The 23,775-nt window shown below is 42.2% G+C and overlaps 1 protein-coding gene across 8 annotated transcripts in view; it reads left to right on the plus strand.

Annotated features, from left to right (window-relative positions):
- The window catches only part of HIVEP2 (HIVEP zinc finger 2), a 201,382-nt gene that overhangs the window by 75,984 nt on the left and 101,623 nt on the right, over positions 1–23,775 (plus strand). For 4 of the 8 annotated variants that reach the window (XM_077351108.1, XM_077351139.1, XM_077351140.1 and 1 more), the window contains exon 2: positions 16,994–17,214. The exons of 2 other annotated variants lie outside the window; for them this stretch is intronic. The gene's annotated coding sequence lies outside the window, so the exon portion shown is untranslated. Of the gene's footprint in view, positions 1–16,993; positions 17,215–18,554; positions 18,702–23,775 lie in introns of those variants that run through there. 2 more of the 8 variants (XM_077351137.1, XM_077351147.1) reach the window with 1 other exon arrangement.

A 23,775-nucleotide genomic window follows, 5' to 3' on the forward strand; every position in this document is an offset into this window, starting at 1 on the left:
GTAATAAGAGAAGTTAATAGGCAGTATTCCTAGTTTCTTTTGCATTGTCATTAAAGCAATGTTATAATATTTGTGTCTCCCATATTGGAAAGCAAATATCTTTCCTATGTGAAGAAACTCCTGGAAGACAGAACTCAAAGGTGAAACACATAGGGAGCCAAGGGGCATAAAGGGAAGGAATATCACATATTTGGCATTCTTTCTTAGTATGAAGCTTCTGTGTAAAGAATAATGACCAAACTAGACAATATGGATAACATAAGGTTCAAAGGATTGGAACCTTTGAACCTTATCTAGTAGCACCACAAATGCTTTGGAAAATGGAAGAAGGATTTTCCAACATTTGCATCTGAGCATCTTTGCACAGGAAAGGTAAGCTTTCTTTTGATAATTAAAAAAAATGTTCCACACCATCAGCACCACACATTTATGTTTTTAAACTGTAGTTCTTGAACAGTCTTGGAACTTCAGTGAGCTATTGTCTAGTTAGTGTAGAGCATACACTGCTGCCTGAGACACATTGAATAAGATTTATGGTATCTACCAAAACTTGGTTTATCAGTTTCAGATGGGTGATAGGCTGTATTTCAACTTATGAATGTGAATGCTTTACTGAAATCTTATTTATCCCTTTATCAAACAGAAATCTGTGTGACTCTACACATGCCCAGCATCCTTTTTAAACTGGGCCTCACTTGCATAATACCATTATATGGCCAGTATTCCCTTCAAGAGCTAAATGTCTGAGAAAGGGGCTTTCAGTGTCAGAGGAAACAATTTTGGATTTAGGCCTAGTTTTGGGATAGAGAATGGCCTTGATTGCACTGAATGAGGCTGTTTGTCCCTCCCTCTTAATCTGCAGTTGAGTCCTTACATTATTATAATGCTATCTATCTATCTATCTATCTATCTATCTATCTATCTATCTATCTATCTATCTATCTATCTATCTATCTACCTACCTACCTACCTACCTACCTACCTACCTACCTACCTACCTACCTACCTACCTACCTACCTACCTACCTATTTTTATACCACCCCTCCCTATGGCTCTGGGTGGTTTACATAAAACATATAGAACATTAACATGGAACAATATCAATATAACAAATCTAGAACAGCATTTCAACAAACAGGCAATTTACAGTTGGACATGACAGTTAGGACAGCCTTGGGGCGAAAAGGGCTGGCGCACCCTCTGTTCTCATCCCCTTTGGCAGCCCTGCTGACCTCCTCTCCCTGCGGTGGTCAGGAGCAGACTGGCAGCCAGACTGGGCTGGGTGAATGGAATTTTGGTCTGTCCTGGTGAGGGGCCAATAGGAAGGCACTTTGTGCGCCTCCCCATTGGCTGCTTGGCCCTGGATGAACACTTGGAGGGCCCAATCAGGAGCCGTTTCGTGGCTCCTGATTGGACCCTCTGAGTTTTTATCCTGGACAGTGCCCGCCCTAACTCCTCCCCAGGTGGCCTTACTCTTTTATTTAATAGGACCGGTTAAAGATGGAACAGATTGTAATGTTATAGTGATATGGTATTCAATTGCCAATTAAAAACAAATGAACAAGGTACTAGTGGGATAGGTGAATAAGAGCACTGGGGCAGGGGAAATGAGAGGAAACCTGCCCTATTGCCACTGCAGTGTATTGACTTCCATAGCAGCAACATGGAAGTCCATCTTCGTGTGGAAAACACTTTAGCAGTACCTGTACCAGTAATGAAAATTGTGACTCTCAAGAAGCATGTTATCTTGAGTGTTGTTGTTTTTAATTGTGTGACTAATGTGATAGGCACCACTGAATATGCATGCTGACAGACTGTTTCTTTCGCCACTGTTTCTTCAACATACAGAAATTCAACAAAAGTTTTTCTGGAGATGGATTGGCGAAGCATGGTAACTGCTGCTTATTGAGGTGTAAAGGAAAGGAGGGAGGCATGTGTAAAGTTGTGAGTGATACTAAAGGAGTTAATGTGATGCAGTGATTTTACCTCTGTGATAGGAAGTGTAGGAACAGCGTGCTCTCTGGAATACTTCGCCATCTGAGCTGTAAAGGTTTCAGTTCCATGGCAACGCAGAAGAACCAATTGTGTTCAAGGTGGAGGTATTAATACATTCAGAAAGAGAGGTTAGGAATGAATGTGTGTGGGGAGAAAGTAAAGCATTGTGAATCTTGCTGACCTTCCTTTTCATCAAAAATGAAGTTCATTGTGCTCTGGAAGACCTCCACTGACCTACACATTTCTCCTTTGTTTCTTTTAATGCTCATGTATGTGTTTTCAGCAGACTTAGGAAAACATGAAAACATTGACATGATAAAAGGATGTAGATTTAAATTGCAGATGCTGTTGGCTGTGGCACTAAGATATTATGTCAAGTTGATAAAAATGGTCCCTGAAAGTATGAGGTGTTGCCTAAGATGCAGATTTAGAAAAGGATACACAAAGGGAGAGCAATTTATTTTCCTCCAAGATGTAATGCTTTCCTGCTGATTGTATTCTCCTAGCTGGTTTCTCTGTCTCCTCCTGCAGGGTTCTGCTTGCAACCCCTAACAAATAAGCAACAACAACAACAACAGCAGCAGCAGCAACAACAACAACACAAACCAAGCTGTAGGAAAATCAGGTGGAAGTAAATTGTTTTCTGGCAGTCTGTTTCTATTCTGGTTCTGTCAGTGGTCTGTTGTACATGGCAACTGCAGAGGTGGGATTCGTGGAGAATGTCAGAATTTCAAAGCTGGCAGATGGAGAATCCCTGCAGTAGAGCATCTGGAGGTTAACCAGGCAGCCATAAATCTGGCTTTGATGAATGGCCGAAGTATTTGCTGCTGTATTTGTAGCAGTTGTACACTGGAATCTGAACTAAAAGAATACAACATTTTGTTTCCAGTGGGATTACACCAGTGTAATTCAGAGGACAATATGAATTGCAGTCCTTTTGTGCCTTGTCTTGTTTTTAAGACTGCTTGTATAAAAGTCCCCAAGAGAAAAATTAGTTACTCCTTCAGTTTTGTTGATTCTTCCATTGAAAGAATACTGTTGGAAGATGCAGCATACTGATTTTGACATGTTTTGTGCGCAGGGATGGTTATTATGAAAGCTCCTACCAGGAAAAACATTACACAGAGTGGAAAAACTTCAGATGGAAACCTAAGAGTTTACCTTCCCATCCCATCTGTGACGTGTTCTGATTCCTTCGTAATGTCTCAGTGTGGAGGCTTGTAAATCACCACTTTCCTGGCCACAGTTGGTAAGAGTTATCTCCAGGCAACCAATCAGAGAACAAATGACTGACCTAAGCATGCATAGGCAGGCATACAAGTGGGTTTAAAAAATACAAGATTGTGGGTTAATCACTTCCATTGTGTTGCTGTAAGTCTGTCCATGTGTATACCCTTACAAATTTGTGAACCTGGACTGGACCCAATATATTTTGAGTAACTAGGAGTTGAAAAAATCCATCCTTATGTGTAGAAGACCAACACAAAGGTGGTGTGCTGAAATGAAATTATGCTGGGTTGAAAAGGTTGAAGTCCCAGGCATAGTAAGGCTGATTAAATACTGTTGAAGCAGCTTGATTTTAAGTAGCCTATGTTGGCTACAGGCCAGCACATGCAAATTAAAAAAAGTATTGCTATTAACTCTTTAATTAAAATATTAGAAGTTTAGATTACTTCTCCATGTTGTCTACCTTTTGACCATGGAGGAGCCCCCAGTTTACATTTTCAGGTTTTCGTGTCAGCTGGCCATGCTTCCCTGCCCTGCTCCCCAGATATGGCATAACCACCCATACCTTTTGCCCTTCTTTTGCTCCCACTCCCCCCAGCCTTTACTATTACTACAGTGGCTAAGCCTTATGTAGGCCAGAAAGAAGGGCAGGAGCTGAGAAGACAGCCTGAACCCCCCATACAGTACCACAGCTGACACCCATTTGATTTTTACAGCCACTGGCAACCCACCAAGCCCTTTGAGCAGTGGTGGCCAGTTCCCTAGTTTGTTGTCAAGTCCATTTAGGCAGGAAGAGAAAGGCCTCAGACCCCCTCCAGAGCTCCTGTGGATCCCCAAGGGTCCACGGTACCCCTGTTTGGGAATCCCTGGATTAGTTGGTTATTCCCTCTTCCCTGGAAACTGTAGTTGTGTGTGGGTGCATGAAAACAGTTTCATTACTTGACTAGTGTACTCACCTTACTCCAGCCCCCCTTCCCTCTCATTTTGCACAGAAAATAGTCAAAGTCTCCCTAGACTGCGAAACATTGAATCAGGTTTCAATTCCATATGATGTCTCAGTGATATCATGTGGATGAATTGGAATATTTCCCCCCTATCCAGGCCAGGATGAAACCAAGCTTCCCCACTTTATGGGGAAGAAACAATCTCAACTACCTAAATTTGGACTTCACTGCAAACTGGACTTCGCCTGTCCTGTCCTGAATACCTTAAATTGAGTCTTATATGCCAGGCAAGGTTGGAAAGGGAAACAGTGAAGTGAGCATGAGTTGTGTGTGTGTCCATCACTGCCAGGAAATCTCAGTAATCAGAGTAGGTGTGGAGAAGGATTATTAGCACCCTCATCGAGCTGCAACTCCCAGAATGCAGGGCCTAGAAATGAAAGTGGGTTTTTGTATGAGCAATGGAATAGTGAGGTTATGTTAGTAGGTCTGAGCATCTCCAAGAAGAATTTGAATTGCCTTGGTGTGAATAATTTGAGTACAGAAGGCAGGTGTATCTGTGGTTGAAAGCAGCTGTCTTATATGTTAGCTGAATGATAGGAGGGAATGCCTGTATGCAGATTTACTCTGTTATGTTATCAGATGGTAAAGTTGATCTTTCTATCCCAGTAGAATAACTGTAGATCCATCTACACCAATGAACAGAAATAAAGCAGGGTTGTTACACTGGATCCACTCAAGCACAAAAATAAATTTATAGTTTGTGTGTTCAAGTGATGTGTATAATATTGTGTGCATGAAGAGCTTCTTGATAAAACTCAGTAATTATTTACACAATCTAGACTATAAGTGGATCAGGTTGCAATATGTTTTGTGTTTTAAAATTTTAGTTTTGATAGATACAGCAGTAGAGAGCAGTTTTCAAATTTGTTATTTGGTGTGCACAGGCTTTTCTGTTTTGGTAATTTTATGTATTGACTTATTATAAGAAGTGTTTCTGTGTTTGTCCTTAGGCTATTTGTCGCTGTATTTTGTGCTTTCGCTGTCTCACATGTGCCAAGGTTGGCACACAGGTACAGACATAACTGAAGTGCATACTAAGTTCCAAATAAGAAGTTATTTTCATCATTACTTTAGAAAAAAAATAATTTTCATGCTTTCCTTCACTTCTGAGTCCAATGCATGTGTGCAACACATTTATGACTGATGTTTCTTCCCTGTAAATGAAGTTTGGTGAGAGAATTATGTGAAGGTGCTTAACCCTTTCTGCCCCTTCCCCCAATTACTTCAAGACCTCATGGAGGTTTATCATCTCAGATATGCATTTGGAGTCCTGCTGGTGACTGTCTTGCCATCTGGAGTGGAGAAGTGACAGGCATGGGGAAAAATTTTTTTTATCACTCCCCTGTTTCTCTGGATTAAATCAGCTCTCCCCATGATACAAGTATTTATATATTCCAAAAGAGAGATTAGGATACTAAAACTGCTTTTCTGGAGGAAAGGGGAGTGTGGGCTTTTGGGGCTTGTTTAGGCACACTTACATTAGAAAGCTAGTTAAATCTTGAATGCTTGATGTATTTATCTGGCATACATAGTATAGCTCTGTGGGCTTGGACCTGCTGGTGCTCCTTGGCCCACAGGAGGTAATCCTGGCCTCAACCTGGTGGAATGAGCTCCCTGAAGAGCTGAGGGCCCTGACAGAGCTGATGCAGTTCGGCAGGGCCTGCAAGATGAAGCTCTTCCACCAGGCATTTGATTGAGGCCAGGCCATGAAAGATCTGGGGTCCCTCCTCAGGATGCCCAGTACATCTAGAGCAGGAGATGCCCCCCCCCCCCAAGGCCAACTGGGTGGTAGGCATTTTGACCCTCACTGGACTTGTGGGTTGGGAGGGAGAAAGAGGGATTACGTATTTTATTGTTATTTTATTGAGGCTTAATTGTAAACTGCCACAAACTGGCTTGGTCCAGGAGTAGTGGTCAATAAAATAAACAAACAAAACACAACAAAATTTAGGATGTTTGGCTGATAAATACAACGTTGGTGTACCAGGCCCACACAATTTGTGATACATCAAAGGCTTTATAAGCATTATGTGTATGTTGTGTGTGCAAGCCCATGGGAAGCCACACTAGTGAGCTGGTGAGTTAACATAAATTGGTCAGGCTTCCTTCATCTGCTCTGTGTCTAAGAGATAGAATAGATTCTTGTACTTATCTCTTTGTTTTGGGTTTAAAATGTAGGTGGTTGTTTTATAATTCTCCATAGTTATGGGACAGATTTCTGTATAATGCCTCCTCCCCAATCCCACCAGCGCATAGTAATTTATGTTAGTCATATACTTCTTTTAGTATCAATTTACATACAATCAACTTTTCAAGAGGTTACTGTAATGTGGTGGTGAAGTCAGTGCTCTGGACTCTGAGTGCTCTGTGTGTATGTCATTTCAGCATACATTATCACTTTAGGGCACCTCGGCTTTTAAGTAGAAATGTCAAGCACCTTCTAGTATTGGAAGCACAAAATGTATGATTGCTTGGGGTACAGTAGACAGCAAAGTCCCAACCCGCACGGACTGAAAGATGCCTGTCTAGCTTTGCTGTGCCAGCATGAGCCTTTGAAGTAGCTGGACGAAGATGCTGCCGGTGCTGCTCTGCGCATGTGGTTACTTGAATGCTGATACACCTTGCAGAGTTTGAAGTTCCCAGGCTTCCTTCTTGTATTGTGGAGAGCAATGTCAATATGGTGTCAAGTACTGGTAATGCTTATCTCCAAAATGATTGTCCTTCTGCTTGGCTTATTTTTGCCACTGGTGTTATTAGAAGCATTTGCTTGAAAAGATTGCTTGCTTCTCCTGATTACCAAATCAGTACCAAAGTTAGCAGTTGTAGTTCCTGATGGCACTGATTCTTAGAAAATGTAGAACTTGTGGTCTGTATGGAACAGAAGATTCCAGTCTCACTGTCTAGCAATTCAAGTATCTTGGGTAAAACTAAGGAACTTCCCCTTAGAAGTCTAATCACCTTGTGAGGTAGGTGAGGCTAAGAAATAGCAAGCCTCATCTGACTAACAGATTTACCAAGATTCTCCAGCAAGCTTTGTGGGGACTTGAATTTGGGTTTCTAAGTCAAACTTCAGCACTCAAAGTATGGCAGTATGGTGCCTAAAACTTAGAGAGCTGAAATTAGTCTGACTGGACTGTGCAGGACTAAATTCAAAAATAGTCTGGTAGAGTATGAAGTGTGGAAGGAGGAAATAAATATATTTTCTACATGAAACTAGGATGGGCTGTGAAAGTGCATGTGAGTATCCCTGATGCTATCCGGACTGCAGCCTCACAAAAGTAGATACGTATTTTGTTGGGAGGGAACACTTTAAGTCCTCAGGATATTTAATTTATGTTGTCTCATTCTTTCAGTAATCCTGTAAATTACGTCAGTATTATTATTATTCCCTACATGACAGGTGGGATGTTCAAGTTGACAGACAGTTCCTTAAGGATCATCCAGCAACTATTTGGCTGAGCTGGGATTTTTTAGAGGGTCTAAATGGAAGGCAGTGTTGGACTATGAGGACAGGAGGGAGGAAATTGGGCTCTCTGGCTTCAAAATACCTTAGTTAGCATGCTGTTAGTTGTATGGCATGTCTGTATATACAAGTGGAAAGTCAAAATGTATATGTGAAGGAATGAACTGTTTTGGGAGTTGATAAAGAAAGATCAGAGTTGATCGTGAAGAAAACCTTACTGGGGTCTTGTTTTACAACCTTGGAAAGGTGCAGGTCTTTCTGGAAAATTTTGGTTGAGGTTGGCCCATTGACTGGCAAGACATCAACCCTTTTAGAAGATGCTATAATGTTCAGTCCATTTCATGTCCTTTGCATAGAGCAGAATTAGCAATGACTGCTGTCAATCACATATGATTGACTTCCATACATTCTTCTGATCACTGTGTTGTGGTGGTGAAGATGTTTTCCTGTCAACAGTTCTATCAAGTATTTCTCCATATTGATGTATTTGGGATGAAAACCAGCTGCCGTCTTCTTGCTTGATCAAATCACAGTTCCTATCCTAGATTGCCCAATACCTTGGAGCTCTGATGATTTGCCTATCTCAGTTCCACTGCACTGAAGTCACAACTGAGAGAAGTATTTGCCTAGAATGAAGGAGAAACTTTTGGTCTCTTGCAGAATATGTGGATAACTTTTGACTCAAAGCTTATTCTCCTGTACATTTAGCATATATGTATCTTTGTTTAAGTCTTGAACAAACTTTGCACATTTTCTAACGAGCATTGCAATGGTTTTGAAAACGATATATAAAATTGTCTATGTATAGCACTCTCCCCCTTCAAAAAGAAATTTGGGCCTTGTACTTGTATTAATTACCCTGTGCTTTGGTAGCAGTAACAGCACTGACCTTTCCTATCAGTTCAGTGTTGTATGAGAAACCTTTAAAGTGAGTGGGTAAAATTTATTTATTTCATTTATTCTCCCAGCAGGGATCTTTGCATTGTTCTCCCCTCCATTTTATTGTAACACCAACTCTGTGAAGAAAGTTAGGTTGGAAGGCTGTGACTGGCCCAAGGTCACCCAGTGAGCTTCTATGGCAAAGTGCGGATTCAAATCTGGGTCTCCCAGATCTTAATCCAGCACTTTAACTTCATTACACTGTCTCTCAACCTATTTGAACCAGCAGTGAAATAAAAATGCAGTCTGCAGTCCTAAATACATTTTCCCAGGAAGAAGCCCTTTTGAATAACATGGGACTGACTCACAAGTAGATCTGCTTAGGATTGCTCCTGTGCTATCACAGTGTAAGTTCTCTTCATGAGAAAAGATGCATTTTTTACTATGAAAAAGGTGTTTTTTGGGGTCTTCCCTTAAGTGTATCTTTCACTTTTATTACATTAGAATGATAATTTTTCCAGAGTTTAAGGGAATAAGTAATTTTGTACACCACTTCTCTGCTCTGCCTTTAACGTAAATTATTAATAAAACATTTGATAATTGGTAGTTTGATAATTAACAAGTTTAAACACGCTAATACGTTTGCCACAAAAAGGGACAACCAAATAATGTAGCAGTAGAACAGAAGAACTACTGGGGTGTGCTGCTGCCATGCTGAAGACTGTTGGCTATACTCTTCCAATCAAGCACTCACTCTCATGCCAGAACAGGGACATGGTACCTTTTGCTACCATGCATGGTGATTGCAGCCTATAAATAATGGGGGGGGGGAGTTCTTATCTTTAAATTATTGTTCATTCGTTTTATGGTTACAAGTTTGCCAGTCAGAATTTGCTGCCTAATTTAGGGATGTAAATTTAATTTTAAAATGCAAATGTCTATACTACTACAAATTTTATTTTTAAATATTAAATTAAAAACAGAAACATGAGGGGAATCACTCCTGCAGAACCTCTCCTTTCTCTGTTGTCTCTCAATAACAGACTCCTCTGCTTAACATTGGCCCCCTTATTTGCATAAATATATAACCATAAAAGTTCACTAATTTTTTTAACCTTTAATAATTCACATCCCTGGTCAATTTCAAGAGGTAGCCCTGGAAGGAAGAGAGCTTTGGCTGACAAAAACTTATACTCTGAAAATCATGTTGGTCTCTCCAATGCACCACATGACAAAGTTGGTATCAATTGTTCCACCCATCCCTTAACTTGTTGTTTTATCTCTCCCATTTCACTGCCTGTTGTCTCCATGAGATGAAAAACAGGTGGGTGGAATGTTTGGAGTAGGATGGGCAAGAGAAGCCACAGTTACACCATTTTCCACTTTAGTGGGTGTTTTAAATTACAGAAAAAAATTGTCAAGTTTATGCCTGCATATTCAAATCATTCCTCTTTGTGACTCTTTAGATAAGGTAAAGGTAAAGGTATCCCCTGTGCAAGCACCGAGTCATGTCTGACCCTTGGGGTGACGCCCTCCAGCGTTTTCATGGCAGACTCAATACGGGGTGGTTTGCCAGTGCCTTCCCCAGTCATTACCGTTTACCCCCCAGCAAGCTGGGTACTCATTTTACCGACCTCGGAAGGATGGAAGGCTGAGTCAACCTTGAGCCGGCTGCTGGGATTGAACTCCCAACCTCATGGGCAAAGCTTTCAGGCGGCTGCCTTACCACTCTGCGCCACAAGAGGCTCATGACTCTTTAGATAGCTTAATGCAATAAATAACTAACCTGCAAACCACAATAAATGAACTGCCAACAACATCATCAAAACAAAATAAAACAATATCTGTACACCGCCCGTGGCGCCATGGGCGCCACGGACTAAATAAAACAGTAAGCCCTCCTGGGGCGGGCTGTGTCCGGGATGAGGAAGGGTCCGGATTGGACCCTTCCTCATGACAGACAATCGGAGGGACCAATCGGCAGGCGCGAAGCGAAGCGCCTGCCGATTGGTCCCTCTGATTCCTAGCTGCAGCAACTGCGAGCTGCGCGCAGCGCGGCTCGCAATTGCTCCCGGCCTGACGCGGTGAGAGGCGCGAAGCGCCTCTCGCCGCATCAGGCCGCCACCCGAGGGAACCCCCGGCAGTCGCGCAGAGCGAAGCGCCTCTCGCCGCGTCAGGCTGCCGCCCGAGGGAGTCCCTGGTGGCGGCGCGCAGGGTGGCTGGCGGAGGCTCCCTGCCCGCCAGGCAGGAAGCCCCCGCCAGCCGCCCTGCGCGCCGCCGCCAGGGACTCCCGTGCAAGCCAAAAACGGACCTCCAAAAGAACCCCGCCTGCATCGAAGACGGCCGCCAAAGGCCCACCGAGCAGCTGAGGATGCCCCGCCGCCGCCGCCCACCCGCCCTCTCTAAGGTGAGCTTCCTTGCCGCACGCTGCCCTGTCCCTCCCTATCCCCCACATTCTAGCGCCCATTGTATTTTGTTTACAATGGGCTCTTTTACTAGTAAGTAATAATTTTCAAAATCAGCAGCAGTACCAAGCAGCAATAAACCAAAACTAAGCTCACAGATCAGACTAATTAGAGTTCAATAAAAGCAGGCCTTATGTCCTCTCTCAAATATTAATAAAGGTGTGTAGTTTCATCGTTCAGAATGTGTTATTGCTCTGCATTAACAAAAGCAGTCAAGGGAGGGTGAGCTTTTGCTCACTCTACATTGACTGCTGCTCAAGAATTGTGTTGCTTTCAAATGGGTTTTGATGACAAATAAAGGTTGTAATATATATCTTGGAAAAGGTAAGGGGATTCCGGCATGTTTAAGTAGCAACCTAGACAAGAGGTTATACAATTTTGAAATATATGGCTGTCACTTTACAAAGTGTCAAAATAACTTTAATTGAATCCTTCATTCATGAACACTTTTGAACGGGCAACAGGTTTAATTCCGTAACAAAACAGATCTATGTTTACGTGGATACATTTTTAGTAGGCAAATAATTGCTTCCAAAGAGAATTGAGTTTTCAGATTTATATAAGGGGAAACTTTACACTAAAAAAGAAAAGACAAAAACTACTTAAAAAGTTAACTAAATCATACTTTCGTGCACCCTCAAAAAGAACTGCAAGACTTGCTTGAAAATTGAAATAGAATTACAGTCGTGTACATGTATGTTTAGTAGATTTGTACATGTGGAAGTGTTTTATTTTTATAAAGTGGAGAAAGTGGATTTCTATGAAAAGATAAAGGGAGTTATCAATTGGAGATGTCCTGTGGTAGACCTCTAACTAGCTCCTCATGCTGTTTTTTGGGTCCTATGTCTCCAGGGCTGATTCTGCACTTACTTTACTTTTTCCATTGTTGATCCTGCTGAATTCAGATTGATTTGAACCCAGGTCTTCCTCTTCCCTCCCAGAATTGAAACAAAAAGCCTTCTGCACATGATTGGGGAAGCTCAGAGGGGGGAGGGGAGTGGTGGTAACTAAGTTGCTTTGTTTATTTTTCTTTTCCTGAACTAGTGAGGGGTGTGTGTCAGGTGAAGTCCAGCCAGCATTAGTGCTTTATTTCTTCTCTTTTGACTCCTGAGCCAGCAGCAGCCTGAGCCAGCAGCAGCAGGCAAATGTCTGCTGAGAGAAGTGTAGGCTTCTGGAGCACAGTCCCCTTAAAACAGGGCAAAAATAATAAATCTTGGGAGGGAAGCCTTGCAACGTGGAACCAGGAAGTCTTTGAACTGACGCCCTGGCCAAACAGTGGAGACTGATTTGCTACATCAGTGTTGAAGACATGGAGCAGGAAGTTAATTAGCAAAAAGCAGAAATCTATACTTTTACTGGTGGCTTTCAAAGGTGGTTTTTCAAATATGGTGACTTATATCCACTCTTGGATATTGTGGGGGAAAGGTAGGGTCACCGCAGATCAATCATGCATGTTACAGAAGGAAAATTTAAAGTGCCTAAAATCAAAATGAAAATCAAATTCAGTGCAGAGGGCAGGGATTGATTAAGGCTTTGAGAGGATATAAAGCCCCATGCAGACTCGACCCAGGTCTAACACTGGGTGGGGGGATTTGGGAATGTAGATTGATATGGCAGTCAAGAAAGTTGTGCTCTATGGATAGTATCCTTTTTGTCCAAGGAAATTACCCCTGGATCTCCGCCAATTTTTTCAGCCTTGACCAGAGGTGGTCAGAATACCTCTAAATATTTATTGTCTTAGCATATTTAAAATTATGAAAGAAACAATGGAAAGAACCAGAAAGTTTAAAAAACAAGGCCAAGCCAACTTTTGCACTCTCCTCCTTTACCCGCATCAACAGGCTCTTTAGTTCCTCTCCGCTTTCTGCCATTAGAGTGGTATCATCTGCGTATCTGAAGTTGTTGATATTTCTCTCTGCAATCTTGATCCCAATTTGTGACTCAATTTGCGACAGTATACAGCCTTGCCAAACTCCTTTCTCAATTTTGAACCAATCAGTGATTCCATGCCCGGTTCTCACTGTTGCTTCTTGACCTGCATATAGGTTTCTCAAGAGACAAATAAGATGCTCTGGCACTGTTCATTTAAGAAGTTATTCTTATCTCTTCTAGCTATTCTCTGGAATTCAACATTCAGTTGGGTGGATCTTTCTCTTTCGCCCTTGTCTTTCACTTCCCTTCTCTCCTCAGCTATTTGTAAAGCTTCCTCAGACAACCATTTTGCTTTCTTGCATTTCTTTTTCTTTGGGATGGTTTTAGTTACTATCTCTTGTACAATGTTGCGAACCTCTGTCCATAGTTCTTCAGGCACTCTGTCTATCAGATCTAATTCCTTAAATCTATTTGTCACCTCTACTGTATATTCGTCGGGGATATGATTTAGTTCATACCTGAGTGGCCTAGTGTTTTCCCCTACTTTCTTCAATTTAAGCATAAATTTTGCAACAAGAAGCTGATGATCTGAACCACAATCAGCTCCTGGTCTTGTTTTTACTGACTGGATAGAACTTCTCCATCTTCGGCTGAAGAACACATAGTCAATCTGATTTCTGTGTTGACTGTCTGGTGATGTCCATGTGTAAAGTCGTCTCTTGGGTTGTTGGAAAAGAGTGCTATGATCATTTGTTTGATCATGATGTTTGCTATGATCATTGTATTCTCTTGACAAAATTCTACCAGCTCTTCTTCTTCTTCTTCTTCTTCTTCTTCTTCTTCTTCTTCTTCTTCTTCTTCTTCTTCTTCTTCTTCTTCTTCTTCTTCTTCTTCTTCTTCTTCTTCTTCTTCTTCTTCTTCTTCTTCTTCTTCTTCTTTAGATTTAGATTTAGATTTAGATTTAGATTTAGATTTATTTCCCGCCACTCCCCGTAGGCTCGTGGCGGGTCACAACAATTCTATCCCCATTAAAATACCAATTAAAAGACTTTAAAAACAATCCCAACATGGTGGAAGCTCTCATTATTCCCACCCCTGCTATCAGAGCATCAGGGAGGGTGGGGAGGAGATCTAACTCAGTGGTCCCCAACCTTTTTATCACCGGGGACCACTCAACGCCGGGGACCACTCACCAGGGACCACTCAATGCCTTTTACTGAGGCCCGGTGGGGGGGGGGTAGTTTATTCCTCTACTCTCAACCACTGCCCTAACGCTCTCTGATTGCTATGGTAATGTTTAAACATCCCTTCAAAATAAGATACAGACCCACCACAACAATGAAGTGTGTTGGAAAGGGCTGGGGGGGATGAAGTAAAGGGCCGGGGGGGGGGAGAAGGCGTCCTTCGGGGCCCACCTCCAATTAGTCGATGGACCACATGTGGTCCGCGGCCCACAGGTTGGGGATCGCTAATCTAACTTACTAGGTCCAGGGGGGTGCTGGCACTCATTTGGCTGACCCCAGGCTCAGCCAAAAACCTGGCGGAAGAGCTCCGTCTTGCAGGCCCTGTGGAAAGCTGGTAAATCCTGCAGCTTTTTGTTTTCCTACTTTAGCTTTCCAATCCCCCATGATGATAGCACATCATTTTTTGCGTTGCTTCTAGAAGGAAGGGCGTTGTAGGGCGTCATAGAACTGGTCAACTCCATCCTCTTCAGCAGCAGTGTTTGGGGCATAGACCTGGATTACTGTGATGTTGAATGGTTTGCCTTGGATTCGAACTGAGATAATTCTGTCATTTGGGGGATTGTATCCCTAGACTGCTTTTCCTATTCTCTTATTGATTATGAAGGCTACTCCATTTCTTCTGAGACATTCTTGACCACAGTAGTATACCTGATGGTCATCTGAATTAAATTCACCCATTCCTGTCCATTTTAGTTCACGGATTCCTAAAATGTCAATGTTCAGTCTTGTCATCTCTTGTTTGACCATGTCCTGCCTTGATTCATGGATCTGACGTTCCAGGTTCCTATGGAATAAAAATCTTTATAGCATTAGACTGTCTTTTCACCTCCAGTTACCTCCACAACTGAGCATCCTTTCGGCTTTGGCCCAGTCGCTTCATTCATTCTGGCGCTACTCGTAATAGCTGTCTGCTCAGCCCCAGTAGCGTATTGGACACCTTCCGACCTGAGGGGCTTATCTTCCGGCGTCATATCATTTTGCCTTTTGGAATTGTTCATTGGGTTTTCATTGGAAAGATCCTGGAGTGGTTTGCCATTTCCTTCTCCAGTGGATCACCTTTTGTCAGAGCTCTCTGCTATGATCTGTCAATCTTGGGTGGCCTTGCATGGCATAGCTCATAGCTTCACTGAGCTATGCGAGCCCCCTTGCCATTGCAAGGCAGCGATCCTTCAAGGGGGTTCATTTTGACATCAATTCAAGACAGGGTAGTTAGTGAGACTTCCTGAAGCCAAGTGGGCTCAAAAAATAGGAGTACAAAGTTCTGTTGTCTTAAAGTCTTTGGGTGTAATTCTATTTAGGATCATCAGTAGTAGTGTGTGTGATTCATTGATAAGGCTTCTTTGAATTGGTGTTGACCCTGGCCTCAGTGGCAGGTCATTGAAATGATTGCCTGTGTCAAGTTTACATTGATTGAACTAGGTGTTTTTCTCAAAACCTCTTTTTCATATCTGTTTCGTATCTAGTTTCGTATCTATTTTGTGCTTATTACTTAGTGAAAAGAAGGAAGGGCATGGACCAATATTGTCAGTTTTAGAATCTCTGTAGGTGGAGGTCTTTACCTTTTAAAAAACAGTGAACAACAGGACAAAAAGGTTATTCTTTAAGGAAAATTGTGTCTTACTTGGTTCTGCTTGAACTGAGATGCCTGTTCTACTAGAATGGTTGTGTGGGAATTTTAGGGAGATAAGCCTTACTTTGTTGCACTATAAACCTTGGCTGAAAAAACAAATCAAGAAGTAATAGGTATTGGAGCTAGGTATCCCAAACCGATACTGGTTGGGAAGAAAATAGTGCATTGTGAGTTGTGGATTTACCTCTCATCTATTAGGTAGCAGGGTGTCTAAATAGACCTGATTTTTTAAAAAATGTGATTCAGCAAATGAAGCATAGGGCCATAGGCATCTTCCTTCAACAGATTTAAAATCAGAAATGAAAAAAATCCAGTTTCTAAGTGCTAAGATCTTGTTTTTAAACTGTGCAAAGACATAAAATGGATGAATAGTTTTTAGAAATAAAGATATGAAGGCATATCTCTTTAATATTACAAATTCCTTTCAGAATTGAGGTGGTCTGTCACAGCTATACCTCCCTTTAAAGACCTGATTAGTGTTCAATATGTCTTGTGATACTTATAGGTGGGAATTTCCTCAAAGTGGGATTGGGAGAACATTGCTACAACTGTTTTTTTTTTTGCGAGAGGCCATTTTTCTATCTGTGGGGATCCAGGGGGTCCATGACTATCGTCCTCCCTGTTTGCCTCCATGCTTTCCGCCAAGACCATAGGGCCAGCAAGGGCCTCAGAGTCAGAGAGGGGAAGGTGCTAACGACACATTGTACCTCCTCTTTTCTTCCCAGCATTCTTCACCACAATCTAGAGAAACCCAGAACTTCTTTCCTGGCCCTCTGTTTGGCTCCTCGTATAGATTGGGCTTTGTTGTGCACATGCCCAGTAGGGTTCCTGTCCCCCCTCACCTGTGCTCTAATTGCCTGATTACCTCGCTGGTCTGGCCTTGCTGCAGCTGAGGCTGGCACCTGGTTAAGGGGGCTTCTCAGTGCTGTATAAAGGGATGCATTGCCTCTCCTGACAATACTAGCACTAAGAACAGTTGGTGGCCTGAAGATCGAGGGCTGGGTCAGAGCTACCTGTTCCAGGAGAAGGTCTGGCTTTGGACAGTGCCCTAAGATGGTACGGATGACTTTCCTTGTGTAGTGAAGTGTCTTAGTGATATAGTAACTTACACATATATGCCCCTGTAATATGTTTTCCTTGAGTTTTGTTTTGGTGGGTGTTTTTGCCTCCGAGCTATATAATTTAATTGCTTTTATATTCTCTCATTCTGTAGGAATGAATTGTGGGTTTCCTGGTCCCTGGTGAAAATTAGAGTGGGCAACAAGGAGAGAGGGACACGATGCTGATAGGAGACAGAAGGAGAGAATAAACACCAGACATCCCCTGGAGACTTGTTTGGGATAAATCAGCTTGCAGCTACCACTGAATATTTCTACGGAGAGATGTTAAAATAAGGCAAGCAGAACCACCAGCATATACGCACAGGAGAGAAATGTGAGTGCTTAGCAAAATTTTTATCCCAAAAATAATTTGAACTTTCATTTATAACAATGTTGTAATTGTTGAGGGAACTTAGATAGGGGTTATGCAGTTTAGGCAAAAGAGGAGGGCATCCAGTGAGCTTCCATGACGGAGTACAGATTTACCTCCTTTGCTGTGTATTGGGCAGGAACCTGCACTCATCATATATTCTGGAAAGTCCAGAGCCCCCCTGCCCAATGTTCTGCGTATCAGTCATTTGTGAGGTGTTGGTTCTCAATTCATGTGCATTTGGTGTTTGATTTGGCTTGTGAGTGTGGCACATGTGGAAAAGGAGCTTCAACTTACTCCCCCCAATTTCCCTGTGCTGAAACAGTCCTGGAAGAATGTTTTTGGTCTGTTAGGGAACCTGCAATCCATATGTCATTGTTACATCAGGCACAAGGTAGAGATCCCAGTACAACCTCTGTTATCACAGATGTGGAACCTGGCTCTTTGTTCCCTCTCTGGTGATCCCCGAGTATGGCCTTTACTTCTGTGGAAGTTAATGAGTGGTCACATTCCACTCCGCTAGTGGGATACATGATGCCAAAACTTGCCCCTTTTTCTCTTGACCCTTAATGGTGAATGAGAATATTTGTATTCACAAACAAGTCCAGTAAACCAAGTAAAATATACCTGAACTGTTCACATGTATTCTACCTGGTGGAATTCCAGCAGTTTGGATAGTTTTGCAAAACGCAGTTCCATATCTTGTAATTTGGCATTAAGTTATTAGGAAGAAGGAAATATAGCACAAAATAGTGTGTGATTTCCCCCCTTGTCTAAAAAAAGATGTTAATGTATAAAGAAAGAAAAATGTTTTTGTGGTGCTCTTTGATTTAAGTACAAACTGGCACAAGGTTTAGAGAAGGAGAGCAAAAAGATCATTAAAAAGCTACAGTACATTGTTAACCTGATTATGATGTACATGGAAAATAAAATTAAGAAATAAGTGACTGAAAAGTAATTTTCTAAAAGTAAACCCTGAATGTACCATTTCACAGTTGGCATCTCTTTCCTCCTAATCCTTTTGATGCATTGTCAAAAAATTAACAAATGTCTTGTAATTGCAGTAGCTTATTTAAACAACCTATTTGTGGTTTTGTCTACTGAGGAAGCTTTAACTCCAGCATTTCACAGCTACCTAAGAGCAGCAAATTGACTTTGGTTCTCTTGTAAAAAATATCTAAATGTGGGCTGTTGAATAATCCCTTTGGGGGCCCTGTAACTATTTTTATGCCTGGATATGCGTCATCAGTGGGTATTTTCTCTGGTGACTAGCTTACATCAGTAGGTCTCCTACCATACATTCTATAACTGAGTGACTTATGATTGATGGGAGTCACGGCGGCTGTTTAGCTTTTATCTGTGACCTCGAAGAATGGACAACCGGAATTTCCAGGCTGTCAGATTCTTTGGACTGACTGGAGAGATGATATTGCATTGCTGATAAAATGCAGGTAGAACTGGAGAGGACATGCATTGGGAAATAGGGAAGGGGGGGGTTGGGGGTGTTCCTTGCATGGTGGGCAGTAAATCTAGCTTGGTAGTTCAGTTTTTGTTGGGATGGTATATGTTTCCTAAGCCTAAACGGGAAGCTGCAATTGGAATTCAGGACATGCAGCTCCGGCTGTGTTGTTTTCTGGCAATGTATGTGCACGAGCAATCTGAATGGCTGAATTAGCTGATCTTTTATCTTAGGAATGCTTGCTGTTTTGCAGCCCTGTTGAGAGGGATGCTGTGGAATGTAAAGCAGAGGAGACTATTTGAATGCTCTTTCAGTATAAAAAATGAAAACAGGAGATTTTAGCGTAAGATGCCTAATCCAGATGCTATCGAGGTGAAATCAGAAGGTGCGCTAGGTAAGGCAGTTATTCAGTTGGTGGGTTATACCCGTTTATATGATCCATTAAGCTTTTGGTGTCAGTGACTCTTAAATACTTTTTAATTATTTTATGATAAAAAACTACCCCCTTCTGTTTCTTTTCTTCTGGTCATTGCCTCCTCCCCACTTCTGCCCATGCATGGCACGTGTAAATGTGGCTGCAGTATGCTAGTGACATTAAAAAAAAAATCAAGCATACTCTGTGATGCTGCTGAGAGCAGGAGCCAGCTTCAGGCCCTTTCCCTTTCTTCCTTTCTACCTCATGTTTACTCCTTTTGACACAAAGTGATGGCAGCGGGTCCCCCGTTCAACTCTCTGTGACCTCTGACTTCAGGTCTGTCAAGCTTTTTTGTTGGCAGCAGGCTGTCAAGGGAATGACAATAAGGTGTGTAAATACTGGCAGGATGAGGTGCTGCATGTGAAGCTGAAAAGAATTGTGCCGCTGCTTGAAAAGGATATTATTCTTTCCTTATGAAACCATAGAATCAAAGAGGCACAGTAACTGGCAGTTTTGAATTCCTTGAGGGGAGCGCTTTCCCTGCTGTGTGTGACATTCATGGGTAAATTTATACTTCCACTCTGACGGGATGGCTACAAAAAGAAATAGGCAGCAAAATCCTGGGTTCTTTCTTATTCTGTCCTATATGTTTGTTTTGTTTTCATTATGGTAAGATGGTTGAGTCCAGACTGGTGTGTAGGACAAAGCTTTGTAGACTGAAGTTTTTGTAATTAGTGGGGAGAGATACTCCCATGTATGAGTGTTGGTTGACAAACGCCTATACCGGTGATCCAAACTCCTGTGATCCAGTCACATATATATTTTTTCAATGTTGAAAAAAGGCAGCATTTTGAAACCAAGCATACTGTTGGCATTTCGGTCTTTTCACTCTGAGGGTAGCAGGGGAAAAAATCAGACCATCTTTGTGAGATCCAGATGATATTCCAAAAACATGGTGATGCTTTTGTTGCTTTGGATTCACCCTCACTAATTGATAGAGAATTTGGAACAGCAATTAAGGCAGCTTCGCAAAATGTTGTATGTAGACAACATCTAACATGCCACTGTTCATATGTTGCATAGATTTATGTATGGCTCTGTCAGATTCCCACCCCCCACCCCCAAGCATCTTCGATGATTCATGCCTAACTGGTTATATAATTCACAGTCTGTAAAAGGTTAAACTGTAAATCTTGAGTCATTTGCTTTGGAAATCCTTCATGGAACTCTTGGAGGATATTTGTGTGTAATTTTATGTATTCTTGCACTCCCTCCTTGGATGGTGGATATTGGCAAAGAGTCATCTAAAAACAGAGTTGTGTCTTGTTGTTGGAATCATCCAGAATAGTGTTCCCATGAGTACAAGGATCTTCACCAGAGGAGTGTGATCCTCTCCTTCTCCCCATTTCAGATTGATATGCCAACTGACAACCTATTTCTAGGGTGTCTTGTTACCTAGGGATAGATTTACAGGGGCATTTTAGACTGCTACAGTAGAAAAACCTGGGGCAATTGCACTTCAGAAATGTGGAATGAAGCCAGGCAGATGCCCTTACATCAGAGGACCTAAGTGCTCTCCAGGGAGCATATTGGGAGAGGCAGTCTCACAGATATGCAGGTCCCAGGTCACATAGGGCTATAAAGGTCAATACCAACACCATGGACCTTATCTGGAACTTTACTGGGAGCCAATGCAGCTGTTGGAGGACTGGTCAAATATGTGCCCCCCATTGGGGTCCTTGTTGGGACTTGGGCATCTGCATTCTGCAACCACTGTGATTTCTAGGTCCATGGCAGCTTGCATAGAGTGAATTGACACCTAGGGGTGTGTCCAGCTGTCTGTCAATCAGTAGATAGAGCTGGGTGTCATAGAATCATAGAGTTGGAAGGGGCCATACAAGCCATCTAGTCCAACCCCCTGCTCAATGCAGGATCAGCCCAAAGCATCCTAAAACATCCAAGAAAAGTGTGTATCCAACCTTTGCTTGAAGACTGCCAGTGAGGGGGAGTTCACCACCTCCTTAGGCAGCCTATTCCACTGCTGAACATCAGCATACTGATGCCATCCCAGTCCAAATCCTTGGTCCAGCTGTGCTTGAGTGCTCATATAGATGTGAAATAGCATCAGAGAGAGAATTGCATTCTGATGCACTCCAAAAGGATGTGACTGCTTTTCCTGATTTAATGTTACCTAAATCCCCAGATCAGTCAATTAGGGATGGACACAAACCGCATTTTTGCAGTTTGGTTCATGGCTGAACCATGAACCAAACCATATACTCATATGAACTAGGAAGTTGCTTTGTGAACTGCCCTAGTTCATCTGGAGTCATGGTCTATTTAAAGTTTAAACCCTTGCTTTCTGCTCCCCACAAAAAGCTATAGAGAACAGAAAGCAGGAGTTTCCAAGCAGCTGAGTGCTACGGAGCTCAACTGTATTATCACCACAAACTGCACCAAAATTTGTTCATGGTAGTTCTTCTGTATGCAAACTGGGCCACATTCATGGTGAACTTTAGTTCATAAGCCAGTTTGTACCCATCGCTATTTTTAATTCTTACATCTGGGAAAAAAACAGGGATTAGAGAAAGTTTTTAATTCATAATCCTTTTCTTCCGTTTCTGACCATCTGCTTTGGGTTAAATATGTTTAGAAGCTTTTATAAGTCTTCAAACGTTTTTATAAGTCCTACCTATACAGAAGTATCAGTAATTGTTAAGAGCTGAAATGCCATTTAACTTTTGTTTTACACAATTCCTGAAATGCACTAGAAAGTTTATGGTGTAACAACAACCCATTTTTGACCTGTGCAAACTTTTATATATGATGTCTGCACTGAATCACTTGGATTTGTATCTAAATTCATGGTCCTTGCTTTCCATATACATATAGTTTACTTTATATAGTTCGTGAGCATTGGCAACTGTGAGTACCTTTCCCCTTCTCAAAGAAGTGAAAGTCCACATGGATTGAGAGCCTAAAAGCAACAAAAGACTTGTATATTTTCCACTTTTTGTTTAAAGTTGCCATTTCTCTGAATAGTGTAACCAATCAGAGACTATGATCTCAGTCCCATTCCTAATCATGTTACAGTCAGAAAAGCTACCACCATTTGCTTTAATACTTAATACTTTAATATCTCAGGAAGATTAGGAATGCTTCCATAGGAAGAGCACACAGTATTCTTAGAATCATAGAATAATGGAAGGGACCTCATGGGTCACCTAGTCCACCCCCTGCACTATGCAGGACACTCACAACCATATCACTCTAGGCTGAGTTAATCTGAGGGTGTCTTCCTAATAGTAATATGGGAAACAGGTCAGGTACATAGGGTAGGTTTCTGAACTTCCAACTCCTGTAGTCAGTATTATATTTTGCTTTTTATCCCTAGAGTGCATTCTTCTCTTTACCCAGTTATTGCAGATACCATGTAGTTTCTCAAATATTTATGGTTTAAAGCTCAATAAGTTCATGGGTTGTTTAGTTGTCTTTTTGTTCTCCTAAGAACATAAGAGAGAAAGGGAAGATAGCATGGTATAGCCAGATCTTGTCAGATCTCAGAAGCTAAGTAGAGTTTTACTTGGAAGGGAGACCACCAAGGAAGACTCTGGAGAAGAAGGCAATATCAAACTACCTCTGCTTCTCACTTGCCTTGAAAGCTCCTTTCTGAGGTCACCATAATGTGGCTGTGACTTGACATACTCACAGAGCGCCCTGCGGAGGGCATTGGCAGTCAAGCAGTCCTACAGATATGCAGGGCCCAAGCCATGTATAGCCTTGAAGGTTAAGACCAAAACCTTAAACTTGATCCAGAAACAGACTGGTAACCAATGTAGATAACGTAACACCGGCTGGATATGGGCCTTCCAATATGTGCCAGTGAGGACCCTCGCAGCCGCATTTTGTACCAGCTGTAATTTCCAGGTCAAAGCCAAGGGTAGGCCCTTGTAGAGCGAGTTACAGTAGTCTAACGTGGAAGTGACCGTTGCATGGATCACTGTGGCCAGATGTTCAGAGGACAGGTAGGGCGCTAGTAGCCATGCTTGGCGTAGATGAAAGAATGCTGTTCTGGCTCCCTTTGTGACCTGATCCTCTATGGAGAAAGGCATCAAAGATCACCCCCAAATTCCTGGTTCTTGGTGCAGTTGTCAATTGGACCCCTTCCTGGCATGGGAGGCGCGCTTCCTGATCCTGCCATCTCCCCAGCCACAGGACCTTCGTCATGGAGGGGTTGAGTTTCAGATGGCTCTGCCTGAGCCATTCAGTGTTTTAATTCCTCTGAATCTTGAGGTTCCTATTAGTTACCATGGTTAGTAGCTGCTGATAGACCTATTTAATCTCCCATTAAAACCATCTATGACTAAGATCATCACTATATCATCAGGCAGTGAATTCCATGTTTTAATCACTTGTTGAATAAAGAGGTATTTCATTTTTCCCATTCTAAATCTACTGCTCACTGGCTTCTTTGAATGTCCTCAAGTTATAGTTTTTTGGGAGAGGGAGAAAGAGTTCTCTCTGACCACTCTTTGTACCCCATAAACAATTTTATAAATTCTTGTCTGTTTTCTAAATTGAAAAGTCACATACTCTTCAGCCTTTCCTCATAGGAATGATGCTGTAGCCCCCTAATCATCATGGTTGCTCT

The sequence above is a fragment of the Paroedura picta genome, chromosome 1, assembly GCF_049243985.1.
Source record: "Paroedura picta isolate Pp20150507F chromosome 1, Ppicta_v3.0, whole genome shotgun sequence".
NCBI lineage: Eukaryota > Metazoa > Chordata > Lepidosauria > Squamata > Gekkonidae > Paroedura > Paroedura picta.